Genomic DNA, 23,826 nt, shown 5'->3' with positions numbered 1-23,826 from the left:
TCTCAGCTTGTTTCATGTTCTCACACATAAATTATCCATTTCTAATGACTTATATGTAAGAATGTTTTTTTTTGATGTTGGACTTCGAGAAGACAGAGCTGTGTCGGAATCTGCCCACACAGGGAGTCTTTTCACTGTGAGTGAATTACAATAGACTAAATCAATAGATTCTACAAAATGCTTGGCTAAAGTTCAACAGCATCTATCTTGCCACTCATTACTTTATACAGTACATACAATCTGTTGCCAAGACGATGCCTCAATGTGTCACCTAACTTCTTCGAGTCAGTACAATTTAATGTTTTGTTGTTTTGTACCTGTTTGTGCTTTGTGCCTACCGTTTTATGAGAAGCCTAAACCAGGTGCTTGGCAGCCGTCTTTCTGTTCAGCAGGTGTGCTGTTACCGCCGTCCATGTTCACTGCTGATTCACATAAGCATCAAGGTATCGTGTCCAAGTCTAAACAGATGGTTCACAAAGGCAGTGCAATCTGACTGCAGAAAACAGGATGGTTGAAACTGTCAACAAACAAAAACACTCCTCCACAAATGTGACACAATATGAGAACATCCACAGTGCCAATGTGCTAAAGCATTAAAAATGTATATGCTACAGTTTTTATACAGTTACCAGTATAGATATATTGGGATTATGTAAATACTGATAGACTGCTGTTTTGCTCCCACCCCTGTTTTGTGTTTTTATTCCCCTCACACAGCTCTGCTATGAATGAAAGCACATCTCTACATTTACATGCTTTCATGAATGGGTGCTGATTACCATTTTCATTATACCACATTTATTGAACTGCATTCTTTAAGGTCACACACATACATTCATCCATTTCAATAATGTGTCACAAATCAATAAAGACTGATGTTTGGACTTTTGTTTCTGTTTTCTTCATGAACAATGGTCCCAGTGCATCCTCCAGTGCATTGTGAAATTGCATTGCAGACAAGCTAGGGAAGCAAGGGTATGCACACCACAGTGCCTTTGCTGGTGGCAACAAACTGCACCAGCTACAGTGGCAAAGATTAACCATGACGTTTTGCTTTCACTTGCACTTCAAAGCCAAAACATTGTGCCCCCATCTCAACACACCCTGCAGAGCTCTCCACATCCAGATATCCATTTTGTATCACGCTGTTTTGCCTTTGACTCTTCACTGTTATCTTTTTGTCTTTTATCCTTCTCTTATCTGTGCATCGATCTTCTTCATCCAAAATTAATGTGCAGGAGTATAGCGTGTGCTAATAAAATATGACAAATATTCTCCCTGCGCATGGGAACTACATAGAGAGCGTGGTGTGTGAAGAAAAAGAAGTGTGTGTATGTGTGAAAGAGACTTGCAGTGTGGAAAATGCATGTGTGTACAAGAAGGAGATTTAAGTGGAGAGGGAGAGCAGAGCAACAGAGAAGGGGGGAGGAGAGACCAGCAGCTCAAACCAGCCATACGTCTGTCTCTATCCTTCGCCTATCTTGGATCTCCCTGAGCACAGCTGCCGGGCTGCTGCCGAGTTGTTAGTGGATCCTCACGCGCTCTGTGACTGTGTGAAGGAGAGCCTGAGTAGAGAGAGCGTAGTACGCACCAGAGTTTCCTGCAGGCTATGCAAAGCAAAAGCCTGTGTTCAACTGTTCTTGTCACTGTGCTGCCACACATGAGTGAAGGTTTGCCAGCTTCGCTCTGGACTTGACTCAACACCCATGATCCCCAGCCAACTCTGGTATACCCTCTGCCAAAGGTAAGCTGATAGAATGTTGCTCTTTGAGTTAGTATGCATGTATTTTTGTTAAATTTAATTTAAAGAAAAAAACAAGTGTGAAACTGAACGTAGCACAGAAGATCACGTTGCTGTTGTCCCGGGCTCTAGTTTCACTGTTTATTGTGTCTGGTTTGACCTGCTTTATGTGTACAAACCTCTTGTACTTGCCTGTATCAAATGGTGACATATCTTACTGTATCTAGCTGTTGTGCTTGTGCAGTTTATTTTACATGACATTGTTTCATATTCTCTCTGCTTTAAAACGCTGAAAGACTGTTGGTGGATTGTTTTAGTAGCATCTGTTTGCCACAGATGTTTTACAGGTTAACTGAGTTTCTGTATGTTCAGCATAGCTGAGTTAGTTACTTAAAATCTGTCATGTGGATTGTGTTATCTACAGCATAATGCTTTACAAATGCTGTTTGGAAAGTGGTATTTCAAGCTATAGAAAGTTTGAAACTACAGGCAACATTCTGCTCTACCTACATCCGACTCCCGCCTAGAGGGTGGGCTGGGGTGGGGGGTGCTGTCTGTATAAAATATAAACCGCTTTCCTAAATATATACGTCTGCTTCTGTAATGCGAGCTGTCAGAAACCCCTCTCTGCTACTGCTTACCGCTGCTATGTCTCTGCACCTCATTATGTCTCCTAACTAAATTTGCTTTTACGGGTTCCTGTTTACAGCGATGCTTCACCAAAGAATAGAGCTACTTCATGAGCATTAATGTGCTAAGGATGATTATTTTATCCTAGAAATACACTCTAATTGATCAGATAAGTGAATTGCACTTAATTCGATTCATCTAATTGATTCTGGTGTTTCGATGCTGCTTTTTAAAAATGTTTAGTGAAAAAAGAAAGAAGCATAGACAAATTGGTAAATCAAATATGATTGCCTGAGCCTTTCTTATTCTTTAATTTGATCACAGCTGGAAGAAATCATAACAAAAAATATTGTGTGAGCTAACAAACCACTGTGTGATTGTGTTTTTGCCTGTCACAGCATGAGCGCCAGAAATGCCCGTCCTTTCTATGGCAACAGCCATTTTTTACAACTGAACCATTTAGGGAAGATGTACATATATATATATTATTTCCTGTTGAAACTGATGACTGCACATCCAATCTGTGCTGCTTGCCCTGCAAGCCTCGATAACAATTAAGCAGCCCACTATCCTATAGCTACCATTAGACAGCAGGATTTGTTCTGCCCTGATGCCAACATTGCTGGAGGAAATCGGTAATGCCCGCTGTTCTCTGCCAAATTTATTCTTGATTCACATGATGTTCAGGACCACAAAGGAGGTCTGTAATAAAATATCAGTGGGAGCAAAGGCTGCACTGAGTAGCAATATATCAAATCAAAGTTGTGCCTGTAACATCATACCGAACATGCTATGAATGAATGTGAATGTGTGTGTTAAACAAAATTTTGTTGAAAAATCAAAAAACAAGAAACCCCTCTTTGATTCTTACACAAGATGCTCTTCATCACTGCATAGTTTTAGTAGAAAAAACAGGAGTCAGGTGATAGGTAGATTTTTTATGTTTATCAGGGAAAAAACAAATACTGTTGTGTACTGCACATTAATCTGAATAATTAAACATGAATATGAGCTGGAATTGTTAATTCACAAATCAGTTGGCCAACAGAAAATTAGATTGCAGCTATATGATAAGCAAATTTAACAAGGAGTCATGTTAAATATCTGATGATGCAAACAGATGTTTGTGGACTCCTTATCAGGACAAAAGCCAAAGTGTCAAATTTGAGAGTAATATCCAAGTTAGAGTTTAGTGGCAGGTTATCTCTTTCTGTCTTTTGGCCCTATGTGTGACATGTTTGGTGTGTGTGTATATGAATGTATGCCCTTGAGTTTGTGTGCCATTTAACTTCTACAAAGAAGCATACGTAACACATGATGTACCCCAGCCAGGCAGTGTGAGAATACGGAGGTGTCAGTGCGAGCAGCGGTGTGGGAGGAAAGGTGTTTTGCTGTGACGTGCCAGTGTGGGTGAAAGTCTAATTAATCATTGTTTGTGAAGCAGATGAAGGAAAACTCCCATGTAGCTTTGAATTAGGTGGGAGATATTTTATTGACCACTGTCCACCTGTGTTCGTGCTCCACGGTTCATGCATCATGTTTGTATCCTGATGGTCCACATAAGAATGCTCCAGGCTATTGTTGTTTGTTGTTGTATTAACTTTAAAATGGGTAGTAATGTATGTGTGTACACACACACTACTACATGCTTAAAAAACATGCCTTATTATCTTTGCACCCAAACGTGAGTGGAAGAGGTCACTGACATTGTGTAGGAGAAGATAATAAATGAACATTCATTATAGTTCCAGTGTGGGTAGACGCTGCACGGAGATGGTCATCTATCTATTGACTTATGAATCCAGCCATCCCAGGAGTGTGGATGTGGGTCAATTTACTCCGTTTCATTCACTTTAACTGACACGCTGCCCATCATCTAAACTCCCGCTCCCTCACACTCATAACTGTGGCTAAAAATTTAGAAGAACGTTTCAGATTTTCCACTGTCAGCAGCACCATCATGCTGTGATAATGGGACCAGACTGTGTGGCAGTGAGTTAGCACATTTACAAAGTATGAAGACAGACTATAGCAATAAACAGTAGCATATTTCCATTGCTGCTGACGGATACATCCCCTAAAATAGGTTTACACAACATGGCTCTATAGATTACGACGATCATGTGTTGACATAAAAAATACCACAGTGGGAAAAGCACAATGTCACACAGTGGGTTTGTTTTAGGTATTTTCTTGAGAAACATAATACTATTGACAATACAAAACTAAACCGCAGCAGTCTAATATAACAATTCTACAATAAATCCTAATAGTATTAGGGCAATAACAGCCAAAAATGTTTAACTTATAAATGAAGCTCTGATTGACATTTCACAGGAATGCAAACACATTAACAGAATGCATATATTGTTAAGAGTTACGGTTACAGAATTCAGCCAAAGGGGTTAAAGAGCCACATACTTTTCTAAAAAAGGGCTTTTTATCAGTGGGATTGTGATCTTAGCAATGAATGAGAACCAGTGAGTTCTCTCACATTTAGTACAAACATTATTATTTCTTTTTTGTCAGATACTTTATTTATTTGTGAGGTTGTTGAGCAGGAGTCAGAAGACAGGCCTCAAGGATGAAGTACTGTGTATAGCAAGCATAAGCCAATTTTACCTTGATGTAGTCCTTTTGTCATGTGACATGTTTGATTGTTACTACTGCATAAAAAAACAGCCATTCTCTGCGAATGCTCTATTTGAATATGTTTGCAATAGAAAACATATTTGGTTTGAAGATGAAAATGAGTCGTTCTGTTCTGAAGGGTTGCAGGGCTTTCACTACCTATTCTGTCACTGCTCTGTAGTGTTAGTTAACCCTGTCCTGATTCATTTTGTGCAGCATGGGAAAACTCTGTTTGGTTCTTGCTGGAGGGGATGCGGGTGGGGGGTAGGGGTGAGGGGTGCTTTAGCCGCAAGGGAAGAACAACAAATAACACAATAAAGTAATATCAATTGTACTTAAGCATGCAGCGAATATTAATGACTTCAGCAGGAGGCGAGCACACTGGTGCAGCTTGTTGCAACAGGCTCTTGTCAATTTCAGTTGACTTCATTCAAGTTCAGTTTAATTTAATTAAGTTTTATTTAATTAATTGAAAGGGGCTTTGCTGCATAAGCATCATAGTTGCACTACCACAATAATACATTAAGCTGTGCAATATGTATGGAATCAGCTTCCCTAAGGGTTTATTGGTTTACCCATATACACACTAATTTCAGTGTAACAGGGGTATCAGTGATTAGCTCTTCCACTGTTGGATGCTATGCTTTTTATGACCTCACCTGTCAATCAGAGCCCATGTTCTGTTTTTTTTTGGTTGCCCTGGTTTTGTGGTCACTGAGCCTGTACACTTGGTTTATGATCTCTGTAAGGAAATGTTCTGCTGATTCATAGTCTCTCTTTTATAGTCAGGCATTTGAATCTGCTGAGTTTTTGTTTCTTCCTTTTGATGTTCTGAATAGGTTTCATTACATTTTTTTGTGATTAAGTTTTAAACTAGATGATGCTGTTGGTTTAAGTCTCTCTGAGAGGAGGCGATTGCTGTCAAAAGCTCTTGGATTTGGATAATTTTAGATTTGAATGTTATCTGGACATCTTGGGGCAATTACACATTTAAAAAATTGTGTCATTTGTCCCTTTCAAACTTGTGGATACATATTTAAACAAATGATTTTTTTGTAGAGAGACATGAGACAAACGCTGTGTGAGTTAAACAGGGACGCTTGCTAGCTGTGTTCTGAAAACAATGGAAAGCATGTTATTGTGATTAGGCTTGCTGATTTGGCCCGCCTACAAACCCTGTCAGCGCTTGGAGCTGCAGCTCTCGCTGCGACAAATGCATGGAGACAGCAATGGTTCAATTAGATCACGCTCATTTTCTGAGTCATAACTCAAGCATGCAGACATCATATACACATCTTCATTGAACTTGTGCTATGAGGATCAATCAATAGCTCTGATGTCCAGAATGAAATAAAGATATGAGGGGACACCGTGTGCATGATGTTGTGATTTATAATAGATCCTTCTGGAGACATTGGTTATGTATGATTAATAGCCAACAGATCTGGAACATTAATGTGTAATGTCAACAAGAACCAAACAAAGTAGAGCAGGATTCTTGAGATCTCACGCTACAGCTAATGCAGCGTTGATTAAAAGTTCATGACCAAATTTCACAGTACAACCGAGGGTGCAGTTTAAGGCATAGTAGAAAGAACTTTTTTTACATGTGGATTCCAAGTCCTCATTATTAAACCACAAAATGAAAATTCAACATAGTCAGCTTTTGCATTTACACATTTAGTCCAACAGTTGTGGTGCATACAGTACATATGCCTGTAGCCACAGAGTGTATCAAACCAGACCCCTCTATTACCAATGCGTGTTTCATTTTTTATTTATAAAGCTAAAAATAATGGTCGTTGTGATGCTATCAGAAACTGCTTGTTACCTTCCCTAAAGGTGACCTGTGATTCAGGGTTAATTTCTGTCCAACTGTCAGAGAGTGCAGTCACACTGTCAACAGCTTGAGGCCAAAACCAGAGCTCATAATAAATGGTGTATGAAAAAAAAAATACAAAAAAGGGACATCACATTAATTATACAGTCAACTTGTTTCTATGCTGCAACTTTGGGAGTTTCTGTTGAATTAACCACATTTAGCATACATTATGCTTTCATTAATTTCATGGTTTGGGCACACACAGCTTTAATTTGCATGTTTCTTCATTTTCCCACTCATCAAACAGGCACAGTGCATATGCCACAGGCATGGGTTTCACTAAGACCAAGGGATACTGGGGGTTATTCCAATTATGCCAATAATTAATAACTGTAATCACTCTCTGCTTCATAGGCCTCAATTACAGGCTTTTGACTCCCAGCCTAAATTCACAGCTGGCCCCAACTTTGTCTTAATTCTTAGGCTTCACCAGTTCAAGTTTCATTTCATTTTTGCGTTTGTGCCCAGTAAATAAATTTGTTCAACTGTATCGACAAACAATGAGTTTGTGAGAGTTCAGTCATACAAAAGCAAAGTGTGCTAGCAACAGAGACAATGTGCAAAAAGTGATCGTCTTTGCTGGAATCACTAATAGTCAATATATTCTCATATTCCACACTAATGTGTATTTATGTTTTATTTGTATAGAATGACTTAGGTGGGCTACCATGTTAGTTTGTTTAAAGTAACAGCAAAGGCTCTCAGTGGTATACCACTAATTTGAAGGCAACACATTCTTTAGGAAACCTCAAGAAATGATACATTTGGTAGATAATTACATCTACCAGATATAAAACATGGTTACTGTTATGCTTGATGGCCAGAATAGAACATTTGAGGTTTGAGGGTGGTTGGTGACACTAATCCTGCAGCTGACTTTCAACTGTAAAAATCACTGTTTACAGTTAGGTGCTAAAAAACACTGTTAAAGTTATGAGGTAAACCCTTCCCCTGCCCTTTTCAGCTACCATGGTGATCCCACCCCCCAAAAAAACACATATGACATGCGGGCAGCAGATATGTACACAGTGGTCAATTCCCAGGTCTGTAAATATTCAGCTCATATTACATTTTCCTGGTGAGGCGATAATATTCCAAATATAACACAGACTTAAATAAAGTTCTGCTGCTGACTCACAGGAGATCTATGACTGTGCACCTGTCTGCTTCATCTCAATCTAATGCAGGTAATAAACAAACTATAAATAAGTACCCATAAAACCCCATTCAAAAGAGATTAAACTATCGTTTTGGGCCCAGTTACATTTGTCAATAACTCACGTTTCTGTATAGTAGATGATAATTATAATTAAATACAGCAAACTATGTTATATTTGTTATTTAACATAGTTCAGAGAAATCCACTATCCTCACACACATACACACACAGTTGTCTCCGCTGTCAGCTTTTCCAGAACTAGAAAAGCAGCTTATGACAGCGTCATAGTTTCACAGATTCATAAGCAAAATGAATACAAATGAAGTGTTGAAGTCTGGGGTGTGCAGCACTGTTGGCACTGAGAATATTGGCATAATATTCACATACACTGTGAACATGGTTATAATTAGACAGAACGTATATCAGAGTTTGACGTCAATATGACATAAGAGGGCTAAGTTAGTCCCAGGCTCATTAAATATGCATTTATAAACTCAGGTTGAAGTAAGGTTGCAACAGGATCACAGTCTTTGCCAGAACAGATTTCACCCAGGAAAAATCTCCTCTTCTCTCTCCACTTTCAAAGCAAAAGTACACACACACATACTGAGTGCTGTAAAGTACTAAAAACAGAGGGTTAGAAGACTAAGCAAGAATGACACGAAGAAAATCCACAAGAGTTAAAAACACACACACACACACACACACACACACACAAAACAAACAAACTTTGTTCTCTTTAAATGTTTTGTTTTGACAAGTTCCCTTCATTTGGTCCGCTCTCACTGAACTGACACAAACAGCCAGTTTAAAAATAAAAGCGTGACTGCAGTAACAGTAAGCCTTGGCTGAGCAGCTGCATTCTCCATTTCTCCATGACTCTGTCAGAGTGTGTGTGTTTATGCTGCGATGTATGTATTTCAGTACACAACATGAGTCTGCACAACAGGCCTGGTTGTTTGTGCAGATCTGGCACAAACAAGTGTGAGTTAAGGATGTTTGTCTGTGAGTTAAAATTTAACTATGGGCCCATGCATACTGTATGTAGTAGAGGGAATTGTGTAACACATCAGAAGCTGAACTGCAGGCTTAATGAGGTTACACAGAAATGGACTGATTTGCAGTTGTAGCTGAATAGAGCCTTTGACTCTAACAGGGACATCTGCCATGTGCTCCCCGAAGAGAAATACGCTTTGCCTTTGGTACAGTGTGTTTGTGTGTGTATAATTACCCATGAGTGATTATCTGCTAGCATGGACATTCCCTTAGGAAGATATATCCTGAATGATCGGCTACCAAATGTCAGCTATCCTTATCCTCTTTTGACTGTAGGAGCAGCATGAAAATGATTTTACGCACAACAACAACAATTTGACACCAACACTATAACGAATGCACAGAAAAAAAACAAGTCATTTTTTCTGTTTTGTGCATCAAAACCCCTTACCCCTCAGGCAAACTTTTCCAAAAAGACTGTCAAAAACACACAACACTCTGAAGTTTTTACTTCAGCAGTCTGATTTACTGTGACTGTAACTGGTACATAAATAGAGAAGTTTAAACACACAAAAATCTTTTTTATTTTTTTTTTATCTATTAGTTGCATAAGTAGTCAAGGACTAAATAACATTATGAATCAAAAGTACAACATATATTCTACTTCCAGTTCAAATATTTGAACTGTTCTATAGCTAAAATGTTTTACAGACATTTTCTGGGTTTTATCCAGGCACACAGTGTAAAATAACTACATTTTATAACTGCAATTATGTCAATACAACACATGTAAGCATTTCAACAATTTTGTTGCGATGTCATGTATGAACTGCCATGATGACTAGAAATAATAATAAAAATACCTAGTGTAGACAATCCCAGGGTTTTGCCTTTCTGTGTGGTTGTGTCCTGAAAAGGTTAATATCAACAAAAAGATAAGAATATAAGCTTTCTAATGATGCCTTGGATGTGATCAGCAGAGTGTCTTCGGGGTTGAAATGGAAACTGGGGGGTCTGATAGAGCCAGAGAGCCTGTATACGGGCCGGGTATGTAACATCTTGTTACTGTGTGCGTGTATTCTCACGTACACATACTGTACATGTATATGTGCACCAGATGCGTTGTCATCATGCAATAACTCAAATCAATTTGCAATCATGAAGGATGACAAATTTGCTCCAACATTGCATCCATGGCAACAAGTGTTAAATATGCATGTTTCCTTTCCCCTGATTCATAAAAATAAAACATCACAGCGCTACCTTTACTCCCAACACATTTTAAAGATCAAGCACACAAAATTAAGAATTCCTTAAGAAATTCGCACACATTTAAATAAGCAGTACGCACTACAAACCCCCAAGTGTATATGCATGCAAGCCGTCTGATCTCATTAACTTCTAAATGACTCATTTAATCATCTCTGTGGATCTCAGTTTGAGGTTTGCAGAAAAGGCCACATCTCCTGCCGTCTCCTCTCACCATCTCCTACATGACTTTCTTTGTCTGCTAAAATATTACATCACATCTCAGTGCTACTCTCCCTCTGGCCCTCTGCCTCTCACGTCTGACACAGAACCTAAACTACAGTTACACTCTCTCCTTCTTTCAGCTTTTGTCATTGTATGTGGTCTGAAGATGACACAATCTGAAGTCATTAGGGAGGTGCAGTAAAATGCTCAGCACTTCCATTACATTCCATCCATTAGTACAAGACATTGGGCCTCATGCAAGAAACCATCCGTCCACCCATTATCTATTAACCCGCTTCATCCTGCAGTGCAGGGTCACGGGAGGGCTGGAGCCTATCCCAGCTAACTACAGATGAGAGGCAACATACACAGATAAACAACCATTCACACTCACATGCACACCTACAGGCAAACTAGAGTGACTAATGTGGGGGGAGGAAAGCCAGAGCACCCAGAGAAAACCCACACAGGCACAGGGAGAACGTGCAAGAAAGGCCCCAATCCAAGGGGGCAGATTTGCTTTTGACATTGGTGGGGACCTAAGTTTCGGAATGGAATTTAACCCTTCCTGCACCCAATGAGAATCTGTTTTTTAAGGAGGGGGTCAAATTTTTGGTGGGAACACATCCCCTCTGTCCATGCTAAAACTACTCCCTTGCCCCAATAAGAATCGAACCGGGAGAAACCGGTAAGCACAAATTTTCTCTTATTTTGTTCGTACCCATATAGAGTTGTGGGATTAAGAGAGAAAAAAATTGCGGCCCAGGAAGTATTTGTAAAATCATGGAAACACATGTTTTAAATACATAATACAATCTAATTCCATTCCAAACAAGAGATCAGCAGTCCCTAACATAACAACAAAATATTACAGCCATTGTGATCTTGTCGCTAGAACAATAAATTAAGAGGAATTTCACACCAAAGCCAGTTGCAGTGATTATTTAATTATGAGCTTTTGAGCAATACGCAATAAGAAACATCATGATGTATAGGCGTATTACTTTCCTTTAATAACACTTGCAGCTTATTTTTTTAAAACTTCCACACTATTGATATTTTTTGCCGTCTACTTTAGCATCTAGGTTTGGATTTCTTTTTGACAACATATTCATCCATACAATGTGTCTAGTCAATCTAGTCTCCCTCTCCTCTGTCACTGCTCCAGACCAAAAGTTGGCTGCTTGCACACAGTACAACACCTGCCCTTTAATGGTGTTTAGTGGGTGCTAATTACACTATACACGTCCTGTTAACGATCAAGGGAGATTCAACAATTAGCACCCCTGGATAAGAGCAGATTTGGACGGTGAGAACAGTTGATGCATCCAGCATTCCTCTTATTGGAAATAATATAGCCAGTGATCAGGAAAATACCACTGTGAGCACTGCTTCCACTGACTGATCCAACATTTAACCATCTCAACTAATAGCTAGCTCCCTGGGTGTGTCCATCTGGTGAACCATAGGTGGTGTGGAGTAATCAGCAGTGTAAGGAAGAGCCTGTCTTAGGCTCACACTGGGGAAAGTTAATCCAGCTAGAGTGGGATCGAATCCACTTTTTAAGCCGGATACATTCAGACCTATTTTCAAACCTGGCTATTGCACACACGCCTCCATGCTCCAAAAATGCCACAAACCGACTCCTGGCAAAGCTATTGTAGTTTGACGGATGTTTACACATGGCTTTTGTACGCGACCCGGATACTGTCCCTGTGAACAATTAAGACGTAGCTAGCTTGTTTCGCTAGTGTTCAGACCTTTGCCAGATTCCAACGAATCCGGCTCAACCCACCTTCAAGAGGTGGAACTAATCTGGCTTTAACTGAATTTGTGCTGCTCAGATTGAGAAAAAAACAATCCTGCTATAGTGGGATATGGCCCAAATCCCACTCTAGCTGGATAGATCTGGATAGAAGAAGTCTGAAAGGGGTCAATAGTGTGAAGATCTGACTGCTAAAAGTCATGGATAAGTGCCTCTTTTTACTATGCATTTCCGAATTGCTGATCTGATCTTAGTTTGAGATAGACAGAGACTTATGTTTCATTAAGATCACATCATTTTTAACAAGGTTACAATTTCCCTTGCACATTTTAGTTATATTCCTTTTAAGTCAAATTATCCAGATATGCGCAGCAACAGCTGAGTCAGAGTATTCCCACGCATGTGCTGCCGAAGTCTTCGCAGTGATGGATTTGTGGACAACAACAAACTGGTGAGCACGTTGACATCGGTGGAGCGGCTCATGTTCATCTTCAGATGAGGAAACATACATCACACTGGCCCTTGCAGACTTAGAGGCATGTACATTATAACACAAGTCTTGGTTTAAGCAATTACGCTGAGGTTTTCCTATGAGATATTCAAGACAGTGAACAGTGGAAATGAACAATAAAAGTCCTCAAGGCATTCTGTTGCATTAAGACATGCTAGTGTGACCAGTGCCTGCAGTAGGAAGTCATACATGCATCATCAACTGGGTTTTATGGTGAATTACTGACAGGTCTGGCAAAAATAAATTATTACTCTCTCAAAAATGTAATAAATGTAAGAGCTTACTGGAAACTATAAACTGTAGGTCGCACAACAAGTAGTAAAACATACTGTGAATCTGTCTGAGGTTCCAGGTTTATCAGTGGAAATCAATAGGGTGTAAATGTGTTTTATGATAAATAATCACAGTACAATACAGGCCAGAAACTGGCTGTTTGTGCAGTCTTCACATCTGACCCCACTTGTGATTATTTGGAAAGGTCTTAGTAGACGGATGACTCGCTCACTACTACTGTTTGTTTATGAGATCTCAAAATATCATATTGCCTGGGCCCCCTTCATTTCCGCTCTTAAACTTGATGTTGATAATGAAGCATATTGTATAGGAACAGTTAGGTCTGAAGCAGAGAAATGGGATACATATTTTTTTAACAACGTTGGCATAGATGTCAATCTGTTGATTAAAGATGTGAATTAGGCAGTTTAGAGAATTAATGGACGAATTGCTAGAACAAAGCATTAGCTGTAATCAACCAGAAGATTTTTTGGACAATGACAAGAGGTCCAGTTCATATCTAAGACTGTAAAGTTTGTGACAGACTTCAGGCAAGTAGTGGTGCCTGTTGGCTCATGGAGCTACAAAAGCATGGGCATGCATGAACTTAGAGCTGACTGCAACAAGAAGGATACTAGCATCCTATATCTTCTTAGCAAGTGTTTTAGCAATCCCACTGATTTTCAACACTGGTCCATAGGAGCCTAGCATAGGAGGGTCCAAGAAAAAGACAATCGATAATCCAAACTCAAACTATCTAAACAAAACAAGCTGTTTCAAATAGTAAATATTAAATAATTAGAAATAAGTAAGAGTATTAAAGTGCAATTTGCTGGAATGAGACTGATCTATGGCTGTGACTCTGGACTTCAAGACATGATGATCGTATTGCTATTAAAACACCATTAAAATGAATTAAGGATATTGATAATTGGCTGTCTAAGTAAATGGTGGCAAAATGGAAATTTTAGTAACAGAGGAAGTCTCTTAAATTGCCACAGCTGTCTTTGGAATCCATTAGACAGGCTACAAATAATGGTGTGATCATCTCTTTTCACATTAAAGGCATAAATAAAATAGATTTTATCATTTAACAAGCATTTAAAAGCAAAAAGGATGTATTCGCGATTACTCCAACAAGCAGTTCAATGAATATCCTTCTGTGCTGAGGTCGTTCTTCAAGTAAATAAAAAAAAAAATGAATGCTTGTTTTCAAGGCGCTTACATAATCTGACACCCTAACATCTGACATGCTTTGCAGCAGCTAAACCCCTCAGGTCATCTGCAACAGGCTGGTGAGTTATTCTCCAGGTCTCCATGAAAACTAATGAAATTGCCTTTAGCTTTTATGCTCCAAGAGGCTGGAACATGCTAACCATATCATATCAGGTGGCCTCCACTGCTATTAGAACCAAACTGACAACATTTCTTTTCCTATGCACCCCCAAGCGTTCTGGCTCACTTTTCTATTTTATTTGATTTTTACTCCTTACACCTTTGCATAATTGTATTTTTTGGTCTTAATAGTATTAATATTTTGACTTTAAACTGTCCACTGTTTATGTGGCTGCAACCTCCATCTAGCTTGTGCAGCACATTGTGCTTTGACCAATGAAACGAACAGTTCTGCTCCCCTATTAACCAAATAAAAAACATACAGACATGCAGCTCAAGGAGCAAAGATTATAATGACTGTGCAAATGATTTCTCAAGATGACAATGTGGCAATTACTGACAAAAGGTGGAGGTGAAAGCTGCCGGAAATGATGTAGGAGGAATCCGCTGATTAGATGCAGATGATGAATGGAGCGCTGACAAGGTGCAGAGGGCTTTGACAGCACAATAAGCAAACAGACAACGAACAGAGTGCCCTTCAGAAAATTGCCTTCTGAGTGAAGTGCAGCAACCTCACTGTGATAAAAAAATGCAGTCATAGTTACAAAACATAATTGCATTAATTGCATAACATTGAAACAGTGTAGAATTATCATGTGGTGTAGGACGTAGGTGTTTAAATGGAATTATGTCATTTCCTTTAGTAAATGGGCATAAATTGTTCAGGGAGGAGGCTGAAAACAGTTTTTATAAAAGAGAAGGGAGGGGAGACAGGCTGAGAGATTACTGAATGAAAAATACACTGCACTGAAATATGCTACTAGTTGTTATTGTTTACACTGGTGGAGTCCTTCTTCAGTAATCCACTCAAATGCAATAAAAAGTAGTTGTTTTTTTAACTGCATTTCAATCATGAGAGACTCACTGCACTGAATGAGAAAGAATTTATTAATACAATAATTGTAAATGTGCATTGGCATCCTAGATCCCATCATTAAACTATAGTTTTTGCAATGGGAGGGGGAATGAAGCATAATTTTAGAACTCCCACACTTCTCCTGTAGTGTAAATGCCTTGAAGCTGACTCAACAAACCAGTCAGGCATTGTTTTTGTCCAACACTGACGTTAATGGGCAATCTAATCATGTAGCTTTGATCCGGTGGCTGCGAGCTGGTATGTGGGCTGCATATTGCTGGCTGAATGGAAAGACTGTCTGCTAATGCAATTACTCCTCAAAGGCTGAAGCAACAATAAACAGGCTGCGTGAAATCTGGACTAAGTACATTTAGGAAGGATGCAAGTGTGATGTCTTCATTCAAGGTTAGGAAGGCCTGAGGATGCGGTTGTGTCACCAGTCCTTTGAGGTACTGTTGCGTTGTAAAGGCACCGTTGTTGCAATGATACCTTTAGAGTCTGATAAACAGTGACTTACAGTACCTGCGGAACAGTGGCTCACCTATTGAAACCTATTGAATCAGATGTAAAATTGAGTTTGCCATTCCGTTTCCAAGTAAAAAACTTTTCTTCTTCCATTTGCCTTTAGACAGTTACTGCATTAAAGAATATATTCAGGATACAGCTTTCAGCCAGAAACAACTCTTTTTATGTAGAACTGTGAAACTAATACCTTTAATGCAGCTTGACTTAATAATCTACACCTTGTTAAGAGAGACCCTTAAGAAAGCTAGTAAAGGCTGCAAATTGGGGCTGAAACATGCTGTTAAACATGTCCGACCTTCACTTTTGGTCAGATGCAGATTAAATTGTGTGTGATATATGAGTGACTCTACACTGGCATTGGCATTCTTAACAATGCTTTCTGGAATCCCTCTGTGAGTTTTTTTTTTAGCAGGCACATGTTTTTTTTCTGTGTATAATCCATCACACTGTAGCCCATCCAGCAGGCATTGCAAATAAATGAGGTGTAGCCCCTTGTGAAAATGGAGGGAAAAAAACAATCAGCACAATGTAATCCTTTGTCTTTTATCTCTCTTGGTGTGCACATCTGATTAACCAACATTAGATTTAGATTCTTCAGTGTAAGCCTTCCCCTGAGTCACTGAATAACATCACAAATGATTGTTTCACTCTGCAACACAAGAATGATGTAGCTGTTCCATTTCATTATACTACAGGTTCACTCATGCTGGAACTGCATGTACATAATGCTACATAAGGCTGTGGAAAAACCCAACATTTATACTGGATAAACCCCTGCCAATGGGTTTATTTTATTTATTTATTGCCTGCAATATTCACATTCACTGGATCAGGTAAAATTGAGCCTGTTTAAGTAACTTGGTTTATGGTCATATGTTATGGTTATGGTCAAATTCTGGCATATTTCAGTACTGTATGTATGTTTTCCTGTAGGCTTGAATTCTTTGGACATTTCTATGTAAGGTAACGTCAGGCCATGTATTGTTCTAGCACTAAAAACTGAACCGAGAGCTATGACTTCATAAATATGACTGATAGTGGGCTCTGGCATAGAGCATCAGTCATGTCTTGCAAATTACCCATCCACTTTATAAGGTCACTATCCGTCCCTGTTCCGTTCTCCTTCTGACAAAGAAATTGCATTTGGTTTTGTGACCACAGGCTCGGCCATCTGTTTAGAAAAATTCAACATGTGTCTTGACCTACACAATAAAACGTATTAGCTGGAGACAAAAATTTAACACATGTATTTTTATCCACACGTCAGATGCTTACCTTGCATGCTGGACACTCGTGACATCACACACTGTGTAGGTTTAAATCTTTGCAATTGTTGTGCAGACCAATCGGTGAGGAACTACTGTCAGCTGCCAATAGGTGCATGTGATGTGTGACGGTGACTTCTGGTAATGGCAGTGAGAAGCAATCATATTGACTTACACGGTTATATACAGATGATTCATCAAGTTATTTGCCAAGTGAAACTGCTGGCCCTCTTCCAGTTCCTGAGGATGTTTCAGTTGGCCCTGTGTAACAAACCAGCTATCACTGCCAGTGGCCTGACTAAAGCAAATGCTACCCTCTTGAACCATCAATTTGATAAATAATTTAAGTTGAACACATTGGATCTGATAGTGCTGCTCGTTTAACACAGTTCAGTGCTGCTGCCACATCTTCCTCTCACGAAGACGTCAAGAATTAATGCGGATTAAGATAATTAAGGGGTTTTGTGCAAATTTCAGTGTTCATACTTTAACACCATGTGACTCAATGCGAAGTTCAACAGACTTAGTAGTGCAGGCCTGAAATTAGTTGTAATATAAAGTCACAGAGGTTAGATCTGAGTAATTGGCAGTTTAGCACCAAACCAGTTCTTCACCACATGCCCACTTCAATAGCTGTGACATTCATTAAAAGACCCCGCCAACACAAACATAATGGAGTTATTTTTCCTCTGAAATGAATAGGAAATGTTTTTGACTAAAGCTAGAGCTCATTATTTTGCCCAAAACAAAAGGCACTGAGCATCTGAATATCAACAACAAAAAGCATGCTTGTGCAGTTTTAGATTATTCATTATTTTCTTCCGTTTGTACTGTTGTACAGTTGGTGCTTCAAAGGCACCCATTCAGGACAGAAATCTGAGGATAGCTCTCATAAAATTTAACTCAGTAAAAGTGAAGCTGACAATTACAGTTTAGATTTTTTTTATAGACTTTCAGAGACAATTCAACACAGCTCTGAAATACAGTTTTTTTCTGGACTCCCTTGTTGCAGTTTAAAGTGTGCAGTTTCAGCTTGGATTCGGAAACATGGCTAAAACAGAGTGAGAAAAACATCCACAGAATCATCTTGTATTATACCTGCAATATAATGTGCCCCTTGGCTGTCCTAAATGACCAACTTATACCACTTCTCATTATTCATAAAAAAAACTATTTAAAAACTCTGCATTGAGTTGAAATTACCTTCCTCAAAAGTTTGTTTTAATGTATTTTAAAAGGGATTACATCTCATGTGGTTTTAGGCCACTAGTAGCTGTAGGGATTGCAGATTGTTCTGAGAGTTGGTCAAGGCTGAAGTATTCTCGTCATTTATTTAGTAGATTATATGAGGAATGAGATGAGATCACTGACGGACTTTGGTGATCCTGTCACTCTTTCATTGGTGCCATGGCAGAGACGACCATTTTCATGGAACTGTGCCATGACTAATCAAGCCCCCTTAAGAATGAATAACCTCAATGATCCGTTCACCTCAGTCTGGAATCATCAAAAATCAACAGCGTGTGATGTCATGCTGGAATCATTACTGCACATTTTGTGGTTTTGGTGCATTATTATGCTGTACAGCACCACTAAAGAACTGCCTACCACTGTCCTTACCTCTAATAGTGTGTCTTGAAGCGGTAAAATGACACACAGACCTTAAAATGTGTATAAATGGGTACAAAGACCTTAATAGTGTATAAAACTTTCATTTATACCCAATTGCCTGCATAACTATTCACTCCATCAGCTTCAGCTTTTTGTGATAATTTGCAGGTATAGCATGCATAAAGATGCCTGCTAAAGTGTGCATATTTACACTGTATGTTGATAGTGCAAAAAAAAATCACATCAATGTCCCCACTCTGTCATGAGCTAAATAAATGACCCAGCAGGTGCTTTCTTTAGCTGTGCCACATTGCAGTCTATTGTTTGGTTCCCTCAGGTAAGTTAAAGAATAGGCCTTCAGCTTGTATTTTCCACTGTGGCTCTCCAGAGAGCACCTGAGGGTTTGTCTGACAGTCCCTCTAGGATTTCATGGGCCTTTTTTGAGATTGTTGCGGACTAAAATGTCTGATTTTGCATTAGTGTTTTCAAAAAGTTGAGATGAAAGTTGTGACAAGAGAATGTTGCAAGAAATAGTTGTGATTTTTTTACCTTCCAATTTATGAATTCTAAGGAATTTCATTTGCCGACTTGGGGCTGAATGACTTTTGGGAATTGACAGCGATTGGTCAAATTTGCAGAAAAGTTGCGGTGATTGGTTAAAATAGTAAAGCCGTGCGGAATTCATGGGCAAAATTGCAATGAAATTGCATTATTATTTGCACTATCAACATCACAAAATCCTGGAGGATCAGGTCTGTAACAGGTTCGCTCCTCTGTCTTGTTATTCAAGTTAATAATACTGAGCACTTTTGAGGTTTTTTTAGGCCTGATTTAATTTTCAAACAGAAATTTCAGCTTATGATGTCTTCCCTTTTTCCTAACCTCCTCTCGCTCCCATTTATATCCTTTGAAATCATCACAAAATTGTTGCATAATCAGGATCTGTGTTATTTTGAAAAGAAATCATTAACATTATCATGTAAGTTGGGGAGTTTTGTTCTCTGAGAAGCAGACTGTTATATGCTCAGGGGAGAGTTAGTCAAATATAATTTGCCAGATCAAATATTAAGCCTTTTGTCCTCATGTAAAGTTAAAAAATACAGCTCCAGTACTTACGGTAACACAAAATCTCAACTTTGAGGCTCTTGTCCAAGTCTGGAAGTGGCTTCTTATTGCCCCTTTGTGTGCTGGATTTGAGCCAGACTACAAGCAAATAATTGAACAAAAACACTTCCTCAACATGTTGAGAGTTGATTAGTTGTAACCAGTCCTGTTTAATAAATGTGATACTCAAACCGCAAGCTGGTTAGTTTATTATTAGGCTCATATGACTTTTCCAGTCAGTGACATCCCTGGTTGGAATCATCAAAGACTCTTGTATGAAAGCATTAACAGTATGGATTGATTTTTCCCCCCACTGGCCAGTTCAGCAGTTCATAGTTATTCAAGGAACAAAAACCTCCATTGTATGTATTGTTTTTATTCTCTCTCGATGATACCCTCGTGCAGAGCAGCAGGCCAAATGGTGAATTTGTTGTCCCTGCTATTGTTTGATGTTGTCATCCGACCAGATGACTCCTGGCCCTGCCGTGGGTTGTAATGTTTGTGTTCTTTGTAAGAAAATATGTGGTGGTGGGGGTTTTTGAGTTTTTTAATTTTTTGTTTATTTTTTTGTTCATTCCATTTAAACCACAATGGTCAAATTTGATTTTACTATTCCACTGAGATATAGTAATGAGAGTAATGTGAATAAACAATGATGTATAATTTCTGAACTCTAAAGGAAAATATTTTTTTTTCATTTGTAATTGTTGTCAATGATGAGGAAATGGTTTATCACAGGTAAATGTATGATTAGACACACGATGTGAAAAATAATATCTGGATGAATTGCAGTAGGTCCTTGACCACTGGTGGAATCTGGCTGTCTTCACGTGCCACCGAATGAGAGTAATGGTCAGTGTCCCTCCTGAGAATCGTGTGTCCTCCGAAAAGCCCACTTTAGGTGCAGAGTGACTGACAGTTTACTGAGAATTTATCAAATGGATGAACTGGAGCAGAGTCATTTGACTCTGCCTTGTTGCATTTGTTGGAAAACAGCTCTGTATCCTGCTGTATGTGTGACACACAGTGTTTGTCTTTATTTTAGGCCAGTCAAAAATAATTCTATGTAATATGGTGACAAGTAATTCTGCACTTCTCTCCTCACTGACATGACTCACAGGCATATGAGCATACAGTAGCAAGCTCCTCCCATGCAGATGTGTTAAAATAGATTTACCTCTTCTAGTCTCATAAGTGGCTTTTTTTCCCATGGTTTTTTTATTGAAATTTTTGAGAAGTACAAAACAGAACCCTTTCACAATTATCACACAGTCAAACATAGGATTTCAATAAGTGATTCTTACATTCTCACACCTTACCCATCCCATCCCATCCCACCCGGCCCAAGCTGTGTTAACTAACAGATTTATTTTTCACAAAACAACACAAAATAAATAAATAAATAAATAAATGAATAGTACTTAAAAAAAGGGGGGGGGGTGTCCCTCTCAAATCCCATACACAATCAGTGTGAGGAGGAATGTGTAATATTTTAGGTTAGTTTAATGATGGTTGTAAGATTAGTGAGTCAACATGCAAAAGAAAGGGCTGCCAAAGTGCATCAAATTTGGACACTGCACCCCGCTTGAGGTGTCTTATCCTTTCAAGCTTCGAGAACATTAGAACATCCCTAATCCAGAGAGTATAAGAAGGTGGGTGCTGAGATTTCCAGTGTCTTAAGATTAAATGCCGGGCAATAAGAAAAAGAAATGCAGCAAAGTCTGACTTAGAGTTAGAAAGTTTAATAGTGTCAGGTAGGACCCCAAATAAGGCGGCAACAGGGCATGGGTCTAGGTCTATCTGTAGCACATCTGAAATAGAAGAAAATATAAAATTCCAGTAGGTATGTAAAGAGGGACATGTCCAGAACATATGTAAGAGTGTACCACGGTAACGGCGACACCTGTCACAAAGTGGGTCAGTGTTGGGGTACACACGGGATAGCTTAGATTTTGTCCAATATATACGGTGTAGTAGCTTACACTGAATGACTCCGTGTCTAGCACATATTGACGATGAATGGACCCGACCGAGAATAGTCCCCCAGATAGGCGTCAGGTCTTTACCTAAATCCTGGGACCAAAGAGCTAAAAGAGTCTCATTAGAGGGGGAGCAAAGAGATAGTAAAACATTATAAAGTGTAGATACAACACCACTCATCATCAGGGGTAACTTAAAAATTCTATCAGTAGGAATATCTGCTGGGATATGTGGAAAATCTTTAAATGTCTTTCTATAAAAATGTCTCACTTGCAAATACCTGAAAAAGTGAGATTGGGGGAGGTCAAACTTGTCAGATAGCTGTTCAAAGGTAGCAAAGACACCCTCTACAAATAAGTCCCTGACAGTACATATGCCCCTCTCGCACCACAGCATAAAAGCACCATCTTGCAATGAAGGAGGAAACAAAGGATTATAACTACTTGGCACACAAAGCGATGGCGTCTTGACCCCTAAATGCTTGCAGAGTTGCTTTCAAATACGTAAAGTGGATGTTACAAGTGTGTTTTTCCCAAATTTAAAGTTAGTTAGAATAGGGGAGCATGTAACTAAGGCACATAAAGTGGTGGGTGCGCATGACAGGGCTTCCATCCGGCACCAGGCAGGTGACGTATCCGGATTTGCTCGCATCCAGTACATAACTATCTGCAAGTTGGCTGCCCAGTAATAGTAAGTAAAGTAAAGTAAAATTAGGCAAGGCCATCCCCCCCATCTCCCTTAGGCTTTTGCAAGACTGTCTTCCGTAGTCGTGGGACCTTTTTGTTCCAGATAAACTGTAAAATTACCGAGTCTAAGCTATGAAAGAAAGATTTTGGAATAAAAACTGAAATACACTGGAAAAAATAGAGGAATTTAGGGAGAACATTCATTTTGACTGAATTTATTCTACCTGCTAACGATAGAGGGAGGATCGACCATCGATTAAGATCTGTGCAAGTAGTGTATTAAAGTTCACATCAAAAAGATCTTTATACTTTGGAGTAACTGCGGCGCCAAGGTATCTAAAACCATCCTTTGCCACTCTGAATGGAAGCTGTGAAAGTAGATTCATACTGGCAGATTTGTTAACAGGAAAGATTTCACTCTTTTCTAAATTGAGTTTATATCCTGATATTGCACCAAAACAATCTAATGTCTTAAGGATGTTTGACATAGACTCAAGTGGCTTAGAGACAAATAGAAGAAGATCATCGGCGTACAGAGACACTTTTTGTTGTATACCATGGCGTGAGATTCCCTTGAAAGTCGGCAAAGCACGGAGCGCAATGGCCAGCGGTTCTATTGCCACTGCAAAAAGAAGAGGGGACAGGGGACAGCCCTGTCTGGTGCCCCTATGGAGAGAGAAGTAGTCAGAGAAATTGCCATTAGTGCGTACTGAGGACAGCGGAGAGGAGTAAAGGAGCCATATCCAGGCTATAAAGCCCTCACCTATACCAAATTCAGAAAGGCAATGATAGGGCCATTCGACTCTATCAAAAGCCTTCTCAGCATCCATGGACACAACCACCTCAGGACATTCAGATGAGCTATTATCATAAATAACATTGAAAAGACGCCGTATATTAAAAAAAGAGTGCCTGTTTTTTGGTCTGGGTGTATGATGAAGGGGAGGACAGAGTCCAATCTGAGAGAAAGAGCTTTAGCGAGAATCTTGATATCTGCATTAAGTAATGATATGGGGAGGTATGAGGAGCATAGATTTGGATCTTTGTTTTTCTTAAGTATCAATGAGATAGAAGCTTGCCGTAAAGAAGGGGGCAGAATACCAGATAGTAAAGATTCACGGAACATATTTAACAGCAGAGGCACAATTTTTGAAGAAAATTTCTTATAGAATTCTATAGGGAGTCCGTCGGGGCCTGGAGATTTCCCAGATTGCATGGCGCAAATAGCCTTTGTGAGTTCCTCTCCAGTGAGCGCTTGGTCAAGAGTCTCTTTTTGGCTGGGCAAGATGGTAGGCATATCTATTTGACTAAAAAAAGATACTAATGTCTGGGGATCTGCATTT

General features: G+C 39.3%; 1 protein-coding gene across 1 annotated transcript in view; it reads left to right on the top strand.

Moving 5' to 3' along the window:
- Positions 1 to 1,446: 1,446 nt before the first annotated feature.
- opn7b (opsin 7, group member b) overlaps positions 1,447 to 23,826 on the top strand; it is a 54,482-nt gene continuing 32,102 nt past the window's right edge. Inside the window, exon 1 of the mRNA XM_028410996.1 lies at positions 1,447 to 1,744. The gene's annotated coding sequence lies outside the window, so the exon portion shown is untranslated. The remainder of the gene's footprint in view (positions 1,745 to 23,826) is intronic.

The sequence above is a fragment of the Parambassis ranga genome, chromosome 7 (assembly GCF_900634625.1).
Source record: "Parambassis ranga chromosome 7, fParRan2.1, whole genome shotgun sequence".
NCBI classification, from domain to species: domain Eukaryota; kingdom Metazoa; phylum Chordata; class Actinopteri; family Ambassidae; genus Parambassis; species Parambassis ranga.
Note: the sequence above shows the minus strand (reverse complement) of the source record. Positions and strands in the feature narration are given on the sequence as shown.